The following is a 15,101-nucleotide window of genomic DNA, read 5'->3' on the forward strand; positions in this document are numbered from 1 at the left end:
CTACCCACACATGCCTGCACACAAACACAAACACATATGTCTACACACACATACACATACCCCGCCCCACGCACACAAACACTCATACACACAACTACCAACTCATGCCTGCACGCAGACATAAACACACATGCCTACAAACACATACATATACCCCTTACACACAAACACGCATACGCCCCGCACACAAACACACAAGCCTACATACACACACACTCGTGATTGCGGAAAACATAATTTGAATTCAAGAGGTCAAAATTCAAATTAATTTTTTTTAATTTAATGTGAGTTTTTGCACACATACCGTTCGAGAGGCCGAAGCAGAGAATTTTGCGTCGCTTTATTGCGCTTCATGCTACTTTGCATCTGTACATAAATCTACGCGGGTGCGCATTTTTCACTCATGTTGCTTCTGAGACATCAATACGTTCACCGAACTTTTCTGATGCACCTTGAATGATGAAATCTGTGCGCGAACCTACATGTATATGTCATTAAAGTGAAAAAAACCAACGTAAATAAAGCACAAATTTTGAAGAAAATACAACATATAGCTATTTCAAGGCTACAATGGAGCCTCTTCGTGCTCGCTCCATGAAGCCAACCAATAACCAATCAAGACATGCTGTTCGCTGATTGGTTATTTTCTGTCTTGTGTCCTGAATTACTATTGGTTGGCCCTCTTTGGTATAAATACCGGTGTCCACTTGGTTGTTGTCAATTCTCTCGCGACTTTCAGTAGTGTTGGTGAGCTTTTTGCACTGATGAAGAGGCTCCATTGTAGCCTTGAAATAGCTACTGTTTTACCACGGATTGTATGTAATTTGGCAATCTGCTAAATGAAGACGATTCCATCTAAATTAACCTAGCAGGGGGGAAGGGAAAATAACGGTGGGATTTTGATGCACGCGTTTTATAATGTCACTAGTGCCTTATTCATTTATTGCATTCTCAAAATTTAAATAAGGGGAAACAAAAATAGTTACCATGGAAACAACAAAAAGAAAAGAAAATATTTTCATTTCGTTCAGGAAAGTAAAAGCAAAATGCTAAGCTCAAAACTTTGTTGTGAATAAATAAATCAGTTAATTTTTGCCGTGAGAATATAGATCGAATATACTTTCGATTAAAAAAATGTTGCTGTGAGCAAATTTTCAATTTTACAAAACTAAGGGTAAATAATTGAGAGGCAAAAGTGCACATCTGAAACAAAACAACTAACATCCCTATAAACTAATAGATGCTTCCATTTCCGCCTATAAACTGGATATTAATCTTTCCATGCAATCGATGGTCAGACAGTATTTCGATTCGATTCCGAGTCACAACTGACTACAACTGTATTTATGTTGAGGACTGCATACTAAGTGCCTTGCCTCTATTATTTTTTATACCGATAGATGGCAGCACCATCACCGGATCGAACAGTTAATGAGAATTTAGAACTAGACCAGGAGCTAATAGCTACCTGGTGCTAGCACCCCCAGTGGTATCGTTTCACTTGGAGGTCATTGAGACCACGAGCATATTTAACATCGCCCAGTCCCCTTTAATGACGACGGTGGATATTCGACCATCGAGGTTCGAACACTGGACCCTCCGGCTCCGAATCCGACACTCTACCGATCGGGCTACCACGGCCCGTCAGACAGTATATGTTGTATTTTCTTCAAAATTTGAACTTTATTTACGGTAGTTTTTCACTTTAATCATATTGTAACACAAACTTATATGATAATTTTTCATTCTACATGTAAATGCGTAGACTAAATGCAAGTAATGTTTTTCAGTAACGCATACTCGCCATGCACTTCAAAGCTACCCAAAGAAAGGAAATGTTAGTGGTTTAGTTATGTTTATTAAAAGAATGTTCGAATAGAGCAAGTGGTTTACCCGGTCGGTCGATTTGAAGACGTCAGTGTTTAGTGCAGTGAAAGTTTATAGTGTTTTCAGATAAGGCGGTGAAAAACAAAGGGATGTATATGCAAAAATTAAAATTTTAGAGCCAACCAGTATAAATCATGGGAAACCTCTCCTTTGATTTGGGCAAGAGATGGTACTAGTAGTCCTGGTAGGTGCTATACAGCATAATTTAGAAAAGAAAAACAGTGAAAGCCTATCTAGGATCTGAATTTTAAACGCGTTTTATAAAAAAAGTTTAATTTAAAAACGCATGTTGTATTTCTATATGTCACACTGTAAAAACGATTCAGAAACGTTCCTAGAAAATAATGGGTAGCTGATTTGCCCAATTTTTTAAAGTAACATATTTTGCAAAAACTAGGAACGTTTTCCACTAAAATTCAGTAACCTTCCTGAAATTATAATGAAAGCCTACTGAAAAATTCAGAAAGCTTCCCGTTTAAAGCAAGTAGTATCTCTGGAACATTCGAGTTAACTTAGGGAAGTATAATGTAATAACTTGGCACCTTAATGATTAACCAGTCAGGAAGGTATTTAGTCCGTGGACATATCCGCTCCCTTGGGGAACTTTATCAGTCCGGACGGGCCGTAATTGACTTAAAGTCAAAACACTTTATAAATACGTTCAGTTAATCTTTAAACTGGGAGCTAAAACATTTTTTAACAACAGTGAAAAGTCTGCATTCGTACAACTCGTAGCAATTCAGGAAACTTTTTGACTATGATACTTGATTTTTCCAGGAAGTGGATGAAAACCTTTGAAATTCTGAAACGTTACACGGAAATACTTAGTAAAGTATAAGACTTTTTGTACAGTGCATGTTCACGTTTAATATCCTCTAACTTTTCACTCAAAATATATATCGTTGCACTAATTTAAGACACATCTAAAATAAGACGAAAATTCATTCGTAAAAGATTCATTATTTATTTTCTTCAGTAATCCCTCTTTATTTATTTGTTCAGTAATCCCCCCTTACTTATTTGGAAAGAAAATCCATCTTTAATTTCTTATCATTTATTTGGCCTTATTACCAACGAGAAAGAAAACAAAATTTATCTCCTCCGAATGTTTCCCTCGTAAAATTCAAATGCAGTCCCTTTGGCAATTCATCGGTTTTAAACCTTTATCTGAACATTCCAAACAAAATAGCGTTTTTGCTCGAAGCTAAATAAAATTGCTTCTGTGTATGTTCCAAAGAAATGGAGTGGCAATTTGTCGATTTGAGAAGTATTTTGAAATTCTATGATTTACAGCGAAATGTGCTTCAGGTAATGTTCGAAATTGTTTTCTAGGGCTTAAGGAAACAAAAATCTCCATATCTTTAACAATTCTCTCTCAAACCCTGACAGTACTGACACTAAAAACATAAAGCTTTGTTCCCGTTGATGCCTGGTAATCGTTCTTTTTAAGAAGCTGTTAAGGAATGGCTTTTAGTTTTATTGAAAAATAAAACTGAAGTAGCTCTTGGTTTTCTTAACAAAAGAAAGCTTTGCTCCTTCAAACGAAACATAAAATATTTAAACACGCCTGGTATTGAAATTGCTTTAGTTGAGACATAAATGTGGATTAACGCAATAAAAATTTAACTTTTATGTCTTAATTTAATATCAGCTATCGTTTCACACAGACATCCGAAACTCGAAATAACATAACAAAATTTAAAAGAAAAAAAAACAATCAACTTAATTTCGTTTTTGACGAATTCAAGTCTGTGCAGTGAAGGATTATAACCAGCTGATTACGTCGTGGTTTTAAAAGTTATTAAGTTGCAGAAATTGTTATGCATGCAATAGTAAATTGCATATCATAATGCAATATTAAATTGTAAATCGTAAGGCAATATTAAATTGCGTATCATAATGCAATATCAAAATACAATATTAAACTGCATATTATTACACAATATTAAATTAAATATCGTAATGAAATATTAAATTGCATATCATAATGAAATATTTAATTGCATATCCTAATGAAATATTAAATTACATTATTTTAAATTGCATGGAGCAAAAAAAAAAAAAGTTTCGGAAACAGATTAATCTCGCGTGTTTAAAAATAAACATCTTAGATAACGAACTATTTTTGTTTTAGGAAACCGCTATTGATGAATTTACGAAATCAAGTTTTCTAACAGCATCATGCAAATGCACGACAAATACATATTTTTAACTGTATCTGTACCTAGTTTTCCAAATCAATGATCGCAAAATCATAAAAGCCTTTAATCGTTCAAAGGTATTAAAAAAAGTTCAGAAACGTTTCTGGAATGTTGTGGGCTGCTAATGTGCCTAGTTTCTTTCAGTAAATATTACGCAAAAACACTTCCCTCTGAAAGTCAGTAAGTTTCCCGAAATCTTTCTGGAGCATTCAGAAACCTTTCCAATAAAAAAATGTTACGGTTTCAAAATGAATCAGGAGCCATCCTAGAACACTACGCTTGTATCTATAGTAACAGCTCGGCACCATCCTGATTTTCTGGAACAGTTCATAAAATGCATTTTAGCAAGCATGGACAACGCTTATGCGGCATTGCAAGCAAATACCAAACTCTTTATTTGCCGGCAATTTTTTTCAAAGCTTCCGTGTCCAGAAACTGTACTTTGCCTTCATTTGTTGCTAAGTCAATCTGGAGGAGCCGGGCCGTATTTGAGTTGATGACAAAACATTTAATAAAGGCGCCGAGTGTATTTTCACACTGGTAACTAAAAGTTTCATACATTTCATTTTTGCAGGAAACTGGTGAAAAGCCGGGAAATCCCAGGTGCCGAAAATAATCTATGACGCTTCAGAACTTTCATTCAGGATAAGTTGTGTAATTGAAATGAATCATGTAATTTCTTTTCTAAGAGCATTGATTGCTTGTACCACTCACCTTCGCCTTCTTTTTTTTTTCTGAAATTTATTAATTGAACAAACTACAATACTTTACAAGCAAAACAGATGTTTTCTCAGAAAAAAAATACGTGTAGTTCCTGCATATTCAGTATGTTTCATTAAAAACTATAAATTCATTTTACCGCTTGTTATTTTACCTAAACCTTTAACTGTATTTAATTTAGCTCACAAAGGATCTCAAAATATCATATAAATCTGTTACACAAAGAAACATTTATGTCATGAATTTATTTTTAGAATTAACTATTGGCTCCATCGCTTTTCGACAGACAAAAGTTAATTGAGTGTGAAATACTTCATCAACATCAGGAAAATTCAACGAAATACTTGTGATTTGTCAAAACAATTTAAGATGTAACTACAAAGCGTAAAAGACAATGCAATTACTCTTATAAATCTCGACGACTTATTATGCCGTCTGATAATTTAGAAAGATGCTTGCAAATTGGGTTACCGTTCTTCTTTCTTGAGCTTTAGTATAAAATTATGTATGTATTTTAATGTCCAATGTATAAAGAAGTCATGTATAATAAGAAATGTAACTAATAATATTTTATAAAATATGAATTTATACGAGTTTATTTGAGGGAAAATTTTGTTGCAATTACAATAAGTTAACGTAATGTTTAGGGAAAACAATTTTTTAACTTTGATATTATTTTGAGAAATGTTTATATTTCAGCCCCTTGAAATACAAGTTTAGTTTGCTTACATATTTTGTTCATTAAGAAACTATTAGCATATCTTAATGGAAAACAAACTTCATGAAAAAGTATAATAATAACAATTTTATAAATGCCTCCCTCCCCCACTCCCTCGTCATTATTTTCAACATTAAGTTTGTAATTTTCAACATTAGGTCCTCAACAAATGCTTAAATAACGGAGGTGGTTACGTTAAAAAGTAGATTTTAAATGGAATTTTAAAATAACAATAAAGTCATTGTAAAATTTCAATCCTTTTATTGTTTTCTTGAGCAGTGAACTTTCTGACTGACCCTCGTAGTAATCATATTGAAAGTTTTGAATCAAGGTTTCTCCGGTGCAAACATGAGTTTAAAGTCATTTAAACGTTTGGAAACTCTACTTTTTGCACACTTAGGAAAACATAGTAGAGAGCTTTTTTTTCTTTGTGTATGGGTGTACTATTTAATTAAATAAAGCGCATGGTTGTTTTGGTGATCTTTGTTTTTGTTAGTTCATATTTTGGAAATTCTTTAAATTTTTATATGCTTAAATTCGTGCTTTCGTTTCTAAATGAATACTCGTTCGTTCTTTATACTTACTGCTATTTTACTTTTATGGGTTTAGGAAGAAGCTTGATTTTTAATCACGTCAAAGAGGTTTGTTTTGAGTTCTTTCAGTTAAAACAGAAAACGAAAGTAGCCATTGTTTTTCACAACTATTACTGACCCAGGCAACGCCGAGAATTTTTTTCTAGTTGATTACATTCCAAATTTAAATTTAGAAATAAACCAATAGTTTTTTTTTCGCTATCAATTTCTAATATCTCTGATAGGGGGCATCGCCGAAAATATTTAAGTTCGTTTTTGCTCTATGTTAAAAACGAAAAAGGCGACATGCATTTAGTATTACGTGGGCATTGGTTTTTCCCGATTTCACTGTCAGTTATTGGTATTAAATCTTTCGAGTATAAGTTACTATTTTATTAAATCTAATATAATTTACTGTTAAGTCAAAAGATAAAAAAAAAGATTGATAAAAGCAATCTATTTAAAGTTTAAAACTACAACAGTGTACAAACTTCTTTGGATAATGTAGCTAAAAACCTAAAATTACTTTTTTTCTGCATTGTAAAACAGATTTCTTTCTTTCTTTTTTTTTTTTTTTTTGTTAACCAAAGAACTCTGCGTGCAATATTATTACAACTCTGTTTTTTGACTTTTATTTTACCTAACATTAATTATGTCAACCCTTTATTAACTCATTGAATTATAAACAACATTTTATTTTCATTACAGACGATAGATAAACACGACATCTAAGTTTGTTCAGCGAATTTCAAACATAAGAAAGACTGTCTGTCCACTTTCCAGAGAACAAAGTTCAACAAATTATAATTAGAAATGGCGTAACCACCAACTCGAATTTTGAACGAAGGTTAGAATTTAATTAACAAAGGAGCAAACAAGCACTCTGAAAGCAACTAAGGAGAAATCTAGTTTGTTCAGTTCTAGAATGGTGAGGAATTGAATAAATATTTGGACATACATTTCGTAAATTAAATCAAATTATTATATTCCATGAAAGTATTTTGATTACTTTCAGAACTGAATATTTCACTCGATAAACAGCTATGTTTAAATTTGACGAATTTATTAAATTTTTGGAAGTTTCCGAGAAAAATGAATAAAAGGTTCAACGAGAGCAGAAAATAATTTCTCAGAAGTTCAATTTAAAAAATACGATTTTTTGGATGACTACACGAATAGGAATTTTCGTCTAGTTAATACTATTGTTAAGACGGAATTTCAAAAAACAAATCCTTCTTTTTAAGAAATTTCAGAAGCTTATTTTATGATAACCTAATAATTAATATGCATAAAAACTTTAAAATTTTTGAGGGTTAAAAAAGTAATCTACTTCTTAATTCATGAATAGAGCATAATTTCCTTAAAAAATAACTATTCTTAAATACATCTCCAAAGAAGTGATAATGATGCTTATAGTAGGAAGTAAAGATCAGAAATTTAACAGAATAAGAAAAATTATGACGATGTCTCAAAAAGTATGATAACAAGAGCTTTGACGGTTATGCAGATTCTCTGTATGAATAAGATCACACTGAAGATAACGACAACGGTCATAACTTTCAAACTGGTTGAGTGGATTGAGATGGGTGTCCACTATCAGGACAACAATAGTCAGTTAGTAGATGGATGCGTAGTCGGAAATGTATCCCGACAATTAAAAAAGTAGTCTGATAAGGTTTTTGCGTTGGAAGTTAATGAACCACTCTCCATAATGTCCAAGTGACTTTCATCTCTTTGGACCTTTAACCCCTTCAGACCTGGTGTCCGGTATACCGGACAACCACTTTAAACAGCTGCTAATCATTTAATAATTGACTTAATTAGTTGATTTTTTTGTAGTTGACTCTTTACATTCTGCTTATTATAATCTGTGAAATAATTTTTCGTTTTGGGACTGACAACACTGACATATAAGGATTGAGAGATAGAGAATGGCTCATTTTTCCAACCATGGATTTTCATCTGAATCAGGAAAAAGGTTTTTTTCCTGATTTTTTTAAAAATATATAATCTTTTATTAATCGTTTCAAACGCTTCATTATGTTTTATAATTGTTTGTAGAACATTTTACAATGAAGTTTGCTTGGTATTTTATCGTTTTTGTATATGAAATATGTATTTCAAAAATATAAGTTTGGAATATTGAACGTGCCATAACTCTTTTAATTTTTCTCCAACAAACTCAAAATTTTGTCTATAAGATACCCTTTACCATAGTACACTGTGTACCCAATATCAACATTTTGGGTCAAATATTTCATAATTCCGACTGACGGGGTTAAAGAAACACTTGGGAACTCTGCTGTTCAACACCGATGATGCAGTTCAGCATGCTATCTTGATTAGGTTTCACAACCTTGACGATGCTTTCTTCCATGATGCACATCTTGCATCAAGCATTATTTTATTTTTAACTAGTAGTACCCGCACGGCTTTGCCCGTACTAGAAAAATTGAAAGGTCTTTTGGTTCGCCTCTATATTTACAAATAATGTATTGTGAATTTTCTCGCCAATTGGCTTGTACCCACGTTACGGTTCCACGTTATGATAATTTCGTAATTTACTCCTCCTTCTTATGATATTTTTGTTCTTAAAATTGGAATATAAAAAAAACTGCATCGCATTTTCAAAAAATCGCTTCGAGGTGCAAACCCCCACGCTACAAACTAACTTTGTGCCAAATTTCATAAAAATCGGCCGAACGGTCTAGGCGCTATGCGCGTCACAGACATCCTACAGACATCCTCCGGACAGAGAGACTTTCAGCTTTATTATTAGTAAAGATAAAGATTAGAAAATCGGCCGTCAAGGTATGACGGGGGAAAATTGCTTCTACATTTGAACAAAGCCATTGCCTGTTTGACGATAGTTTGATAATTGAAATTTTAACCCTAACTTCAGTGAATTAACCCTGAACTCCAGTAGATAGCGTTCATTGTTTAATCCCTTTTTCGTGTCTTTATTCTCCTAAAACGACAGTCTTACCAGTAAAACAGTTAAGTATCGCATTCCAGTTCAACCTTTTCGAAATAAATCATTTCCCTGACCGTCAAACATTACCAAAAAATTATTATCAAGTTATCATGCGTGGCACGAGTTTCATTGTTGCTGACCTCAGGAGCGCTAATCAGTCAGTAAATTCACTATTATATATATATGAGAGTGGAGCTGCGTTAGAGGCTTTAGCCTTTTGCAGACCAAGGATGATCCGCTAGTGTGGCATTCAGTCTTTTATGTGCCACCATGGAAGCGTGGATGTAAATGGCATAGATAATTTTGACACCAGTTTCCACCAGATGGAGGCACCTAAGCTCTTTCCGATGCAAAACTGCATTAGGGATTAAATGTTTCCGATGTCATTCAAACCCAATATGCAGAGGATCTTTTAACCCTAACTCCAGTACTGGATCAACCCTAAACTCCAGTAGAAAGCGTTCATTGTTGAACATTTTTTCGTTTCTTCATTCTCCTAAAATGACAGTCTTGCCAGTAAAACAGTTTCCGGATCCATTTCATCCTTGTCAAAATAAAGCATTTCCCTGCCATGTCAAACATTACCAAAACATATTATCAAAGTATCATGCCTTGACACGAGTTTCATTGTTGGTGACGTCAGAAGTGTTACTCGATCAGTGAATTGGCTATTATATATATATATATATATATATATATATATATATATATATATATATATATATATATATATATATATATATGTATGTATGAGAATGTCCATCTGAGACCCCTTTCAATAAAAATTAATCAAGTAGACTATACTTAAACCTTTTTACTATAAATAACATCGCTTATGCAGCATTTTAACTATGTAAACTACGTGATGCATTTCTAACAATTATCCAGCTTGTTAGGAATTATTTCTTATAGAGCATCTGATTGGTGTGGAATAGGTAATGTGTCCAGTTGTATTGTGTCTTTAGTTATTCTTATGCTTGGAAGTTTGACTATTAGATTTAATTTAATTTAAAATACACACACCAGTAGTGACCAGTGCTTCAGTAATAGCCACTTCAAGGTTTATTTTTGAAAAAAATTGGTTTCCGCGTCTCCCAAGGGGTTCAAAAGTACATCAAACGTGAATCCATTTAATCCATTGGGAAACCTAGAATCCTACTTTTTCGAATATAAACCTTGAAGCGGCTACTACTGTAGCATTATTAAGCACTGGCAACAAGTGTGCTTACCTTAAATATTTTGATAATCAAAATAAATATGTAATTAAATCATTGACAGTTTGTTTGTACAAAAAAATATTATAAAAACTCTTACCTTACCACTCGTTTCCTAGTCGCCTTTCTCTTCACAAAACTGAAATTGTGAAAAGCAACAAACACTATAGCTATTTATTCTTTTTCTGCCAAACAAAAATCAGTCTTTTTTTACTTCCTTTTACAAAAAAGGAAGTATTGTATTCACAAAAAAATTTTCACTCAAAAATCGATCTTAATTTCCATTTTGCTCACCCCCGAATGAATGTTGAGTTTTTTTTTCAACTCGACCACACGTGGATAAGTGCCTAAGAACGTATAGACACACGAAATATCCATTTTGACGATTCCCGAGAAATGAAACAACGTGTTTTCTCGTGACGTCTGTATGTACGTATTTATGTGCGTATGTGCGTACGTATGTCGCATAACTCAAGAACGGAATGTCCTAGAAAATTGAAATTTGGTACGCAGACTCCTAGTGGGGTCTAGTTGTGTGCCTCCCTTTTTGGTTGTATTCGGACTCTCCAAAGGGGGTCTTTTACCCCTTTTTGTGGGGAAATCACTGTTAATTTCGATGTAAACTCAAGTGATGTTATAATTTGGCGGAAACTTCAGGATATATCGCCAGATTTTTGGTCGCCAAGTTTTGTCGCCAACTTGACGACAAATTTGGCGATTTTTTATTTATTTTTTTTTCTTTTCCTTAATCTGGTTTTAATTTGGCCACTGTTGGTGATATTTAGAGAGTAAACTATTGAATCACATTAAAACTGCCAATAATGAGAAAATGACATTAAATTGGACTAAAAGAAAGTCATGTAATACCATCAGCTCGTTTTTTTTTTTTTTTTTGTTTTTTTTTTTTTTTTTTGTTTTTTTCAGTTTACTGAAAAGACTTCGTGCCTAAAGTGCGCTTCTAAATTCTAAATACACTCTCTTTTAAAATCCTGACATCATAAAACTGAACATTTTCAGTTATATAATTGCTTTTCGGCTATACAGAAAAATACGCTATGAGTAAAATAAAACTAAATTTGAAAAAAAAAATGGTGCACGGTTTCAAGCTTTGAATTTTATCCCAGCAGACGAAAAATAACACAAAAATATTCAAATTTTCAACGCAGTGAGATCATCACAGACTAGTGTTGTTTATGATACCAGTTTTAAAATTCATTCCCTTTAAAACCTAAGTATTTTTGCTTATTTTATGCTAGAATCATCACAGCCTGCAACTAAATGTCATCTTCAATTTACCCTATCCATTTTAAACATTCTTCAACTCAAGCTTATTATCTGAAGCACATTTTATTTGATCCTGCTGAATCATATTAATATTTCTAAATGGCATCATTAAATTTAAGAAGGGGTAAAATGCTTTACGTCAGCCAATTCTCGTTAACACTTCGCAGGAGGCGTTTCATTATTCGCTGTAGTTAATCGTGGTAATCGAGTGTAAAATATTTTAGCAGAATTGACAACAATTTCTTAATTTTTGGAGTGAAAATATTGTAAAATTTTACTGCGGGGCATTGAATAATCTTGCAGAGAAATCATAAAATCATACTTTTGTCTTCAAACTAATATATATATATATATTATATACTGCCTAATCAACAATTTCGTGTGTTCTAAAAAATAAACACTAATCATTTACATTCTTGAGTAACTTAGTTATGAAATAGTAAACGACACTATAAACTTTTAGATAATTCATAGTACGTTCAAAACATGAATTTCTCTCTTCTTAAAAAAGTTTTTCTTATCAGTGCTTAAAACTGTTATCTATGTACCGTCTAAAAATATCCATGCCAAAATAGATTAACGTTTAAGCTTTAGATTTTCGATAGATTGAAAAGATTTAATAGTTTGCGAACATTTAAAAAGTTTTAAAGCTTTTAATTTCAATCTTTAAACACTTCTACAATATTTTATTCAGAGGAAAAGTAGAGCAAAATACATTTAGAAATAAATACTGCTATCCATTAACGTTTAATTTCATATTAATTTCAAAAACACTACAAAGTGAAGCAGTTAGCTTATCAGTCCTCATAACCCCTTCAGTCGGAATTATGAAATATTGGACCAAAAATGTTGATATTTGGTACACAGTGTACTGTGGTAAAGGGTATCTTATAGACAAAATTTTGAGTTTGTAGGAGAAAAATTGAAAGAGTTATGGCACGTCCAATATTCCGGACTTATATTTTTGAAATCAATATTTCATATACAAAAACGATAAAATACCGAACAAACTTCATAAAAAATAGGAGATTCTCAAAGAAGATTTATGACCGAGAACAAGCTGAAGACATATTGTCCAAATGTTATACAAGTTATATTTTTCTCAAATGATGATTCGCCGAAATTTGGAGGGAAAAATATGATCTCTGTTATCCAAAATGACTCATATTTTCAAATAAAGTAAAAACAATTATAAAACATAATATAAGCGTTTGAAAGATTAATTAAAAATTATATATCTTTTAAAAAATCAGGAAAAAAACCTCGCTTTTCAGATAAAAATTCATGGTTGGGTAAATAAGCCACTCTCTATCTCTCAATCCTCATGTGTCAGTGTTGTCATTCCCAAAATTAAGAATTCTTGTGCAGATAATAATAAGCAGACTGTAAAGAGTCAACTACAAAAAAATCAACCAATTAAATCAATTATTAAATGATTAGCAGCTGTTTAAAGTGTATGTCCGGTATACCGGACCCCAGGTCTGAAGGTGTTCAAGACGTTTATTAGAACAAAAGTTTAGTATTTATAAAAAATAAAAGTAAATTACTAGTTCAAACCATGACAGTCATGGATGATAATGCACGAAAGCAGTATAGTCAGTCAAATTTTCTTGAGAAAGTATGGGGTGACAATTACTGATCTTCTATATAAAGGAAAATCTTAATTTTGAATCGTAAGCTGGATTCAGTTAAAACTTGGCGATTAAAATAAGGGCAAGATCTTTTTTTTTTATTCATGCGCATTGTCGTTATTCATTTTTTGGTAAAAATGTAGAAATCTTGCGCATTTGAATGCATATTGATCGTCAATGCCTAGAATTCGATATCTAACAGCCTGGATGCAGCTCAAAGAAGATTTATGATTGAGGACAAGCTGAAGACATATGGTTCAAATGTTATACAAATTACATATTTCTCAATTGATGATTCGCCAAAGTTTGGAGAAAAAAAAATCTGATCTCTGTTATCCAAAATGACTCATATTTTCAAATAAAATAAAATTAATGTTGTTTATATAGGAAAGATACCCCTCATGTTGATTGAGTGTTTAATGGCCTGGAAGTTTTGAAGAGTCTTTGCTCACTATGGGGCAACCAGAGAATACTAGAATGTGAATAACTTAGCTGATCTTTCCTCCTGATTGCAACTCTTGTAGTTCATTTTTGTGAGACTTTATGAAGAAAATTTCATATTATCACTCCAAAACAACCTCTTTTTAACCTGCACTTCATTCATGATTTTTAAATTTAGCATTTCATTTTTGAGCATTCTTTATTGATATTTCTTAACAAGTGAAAAAAAGACTAATCTAATGATAGTTTCTTTCAGATTATTCATGAATTTTTCAATCTACGTCGCAGACTTTCGAAAAAAAATATGCTATCTGGCCTACTATTGACCTCTATGCTGCCGTGTGCAGGTAAAGGGCAGTAACTGCGAATTTTTAATTTTTAATCCGCTGAAAAAAGAACGTGAAAAAAGTCTAACTCCAACAATTTTCCTATTGTTAGGATTAAATTCAAAACGTATTTCTTCAAATACAGTGAAACACCGTTTGTACGTTTCTCTTTTTTGCGTTTTTATCAATTATACATTTTTAAAATTGGACCCTGCAAAGTCTAATACACATTAACCTATACCTATTATACGTTATTTCGTTTGTACGCTTTTTTCATACAGTCCCTCCAAAAACGTATAAACGGTGCTTCATTATCTTAAAAACCCATTTTTGCAGATACTGTCGTTTACCTGCCCACGGCAGTATACATCAAAACACTAGCATATAATTCCCCTGCTACTCATTTCTATTGCTATTACGTCTTTGTTTATAAACAGTCAAACATGTACTTTACTTTTAACACTGTCCGGGACACAAAAATCGTCCAATTTTGCAAAAATTTTTTATTATGTGAAAAATTACTCCATTTTTTTCTGCTTAAAAGGACGTTTGAATCTTGTTTCTATCTTAAATAGAACGAAAGATATAATTATTTTTGTTGCCATGCACCTAACTAATGTGTACTTAACTTTAAAATTTTAAACGCGTTTTTCTCCATGATGCAGTTTTTCCCGATTTCTTGCATTCAAACTCTTATAAGTCAGGAACCGATAAAGATAAAGTAATGAAACTTGGAGCATATCTTTTTCAAACAGTTTATTTTAATTTTTATTTGGCGAATTTGAAAAAAACGTTTACTGCAAAAATTATGATTTTTTTTTTTAAAAGTATCTTCGAATTTTTCGAAATTTTTATTCAAATATATTTTATTTTTTATTGAATCAATATTTTTAAAATCGCCGAATAAAAATTAAAGCTTGGCTATTTTTGCGTAATTTATTTTAAAAAAAATTGAAAATTGATCAAGAATATTTTGAGTTATAGCAATTTAAAGCAACCCCATTTTTTAAACTAATTAAATTTAAATAAAAAAATATTGTTTTCATATTTATGTTATGATTTTGCTTATTAAATAAATGGTGAATCATTGCAAAAAATTTCAAAACTCTGAAGTATATAATTAAAAAATTTTC

The sequence above is a fragment of the Uloborus diversus genome, chromosome 9, assembly GCF_026930045.1.
Source record: "Uloborus diversus isolate 005 chromosome 9, Udiv.v.3.1, whole genome shotgun sequence".
Lineage (NCBI taxonomy): Eukaryota > Metazoa > Arthropoda > Arachnida > Araneae > Uloboridae > Uloborus > Uloborus diversus.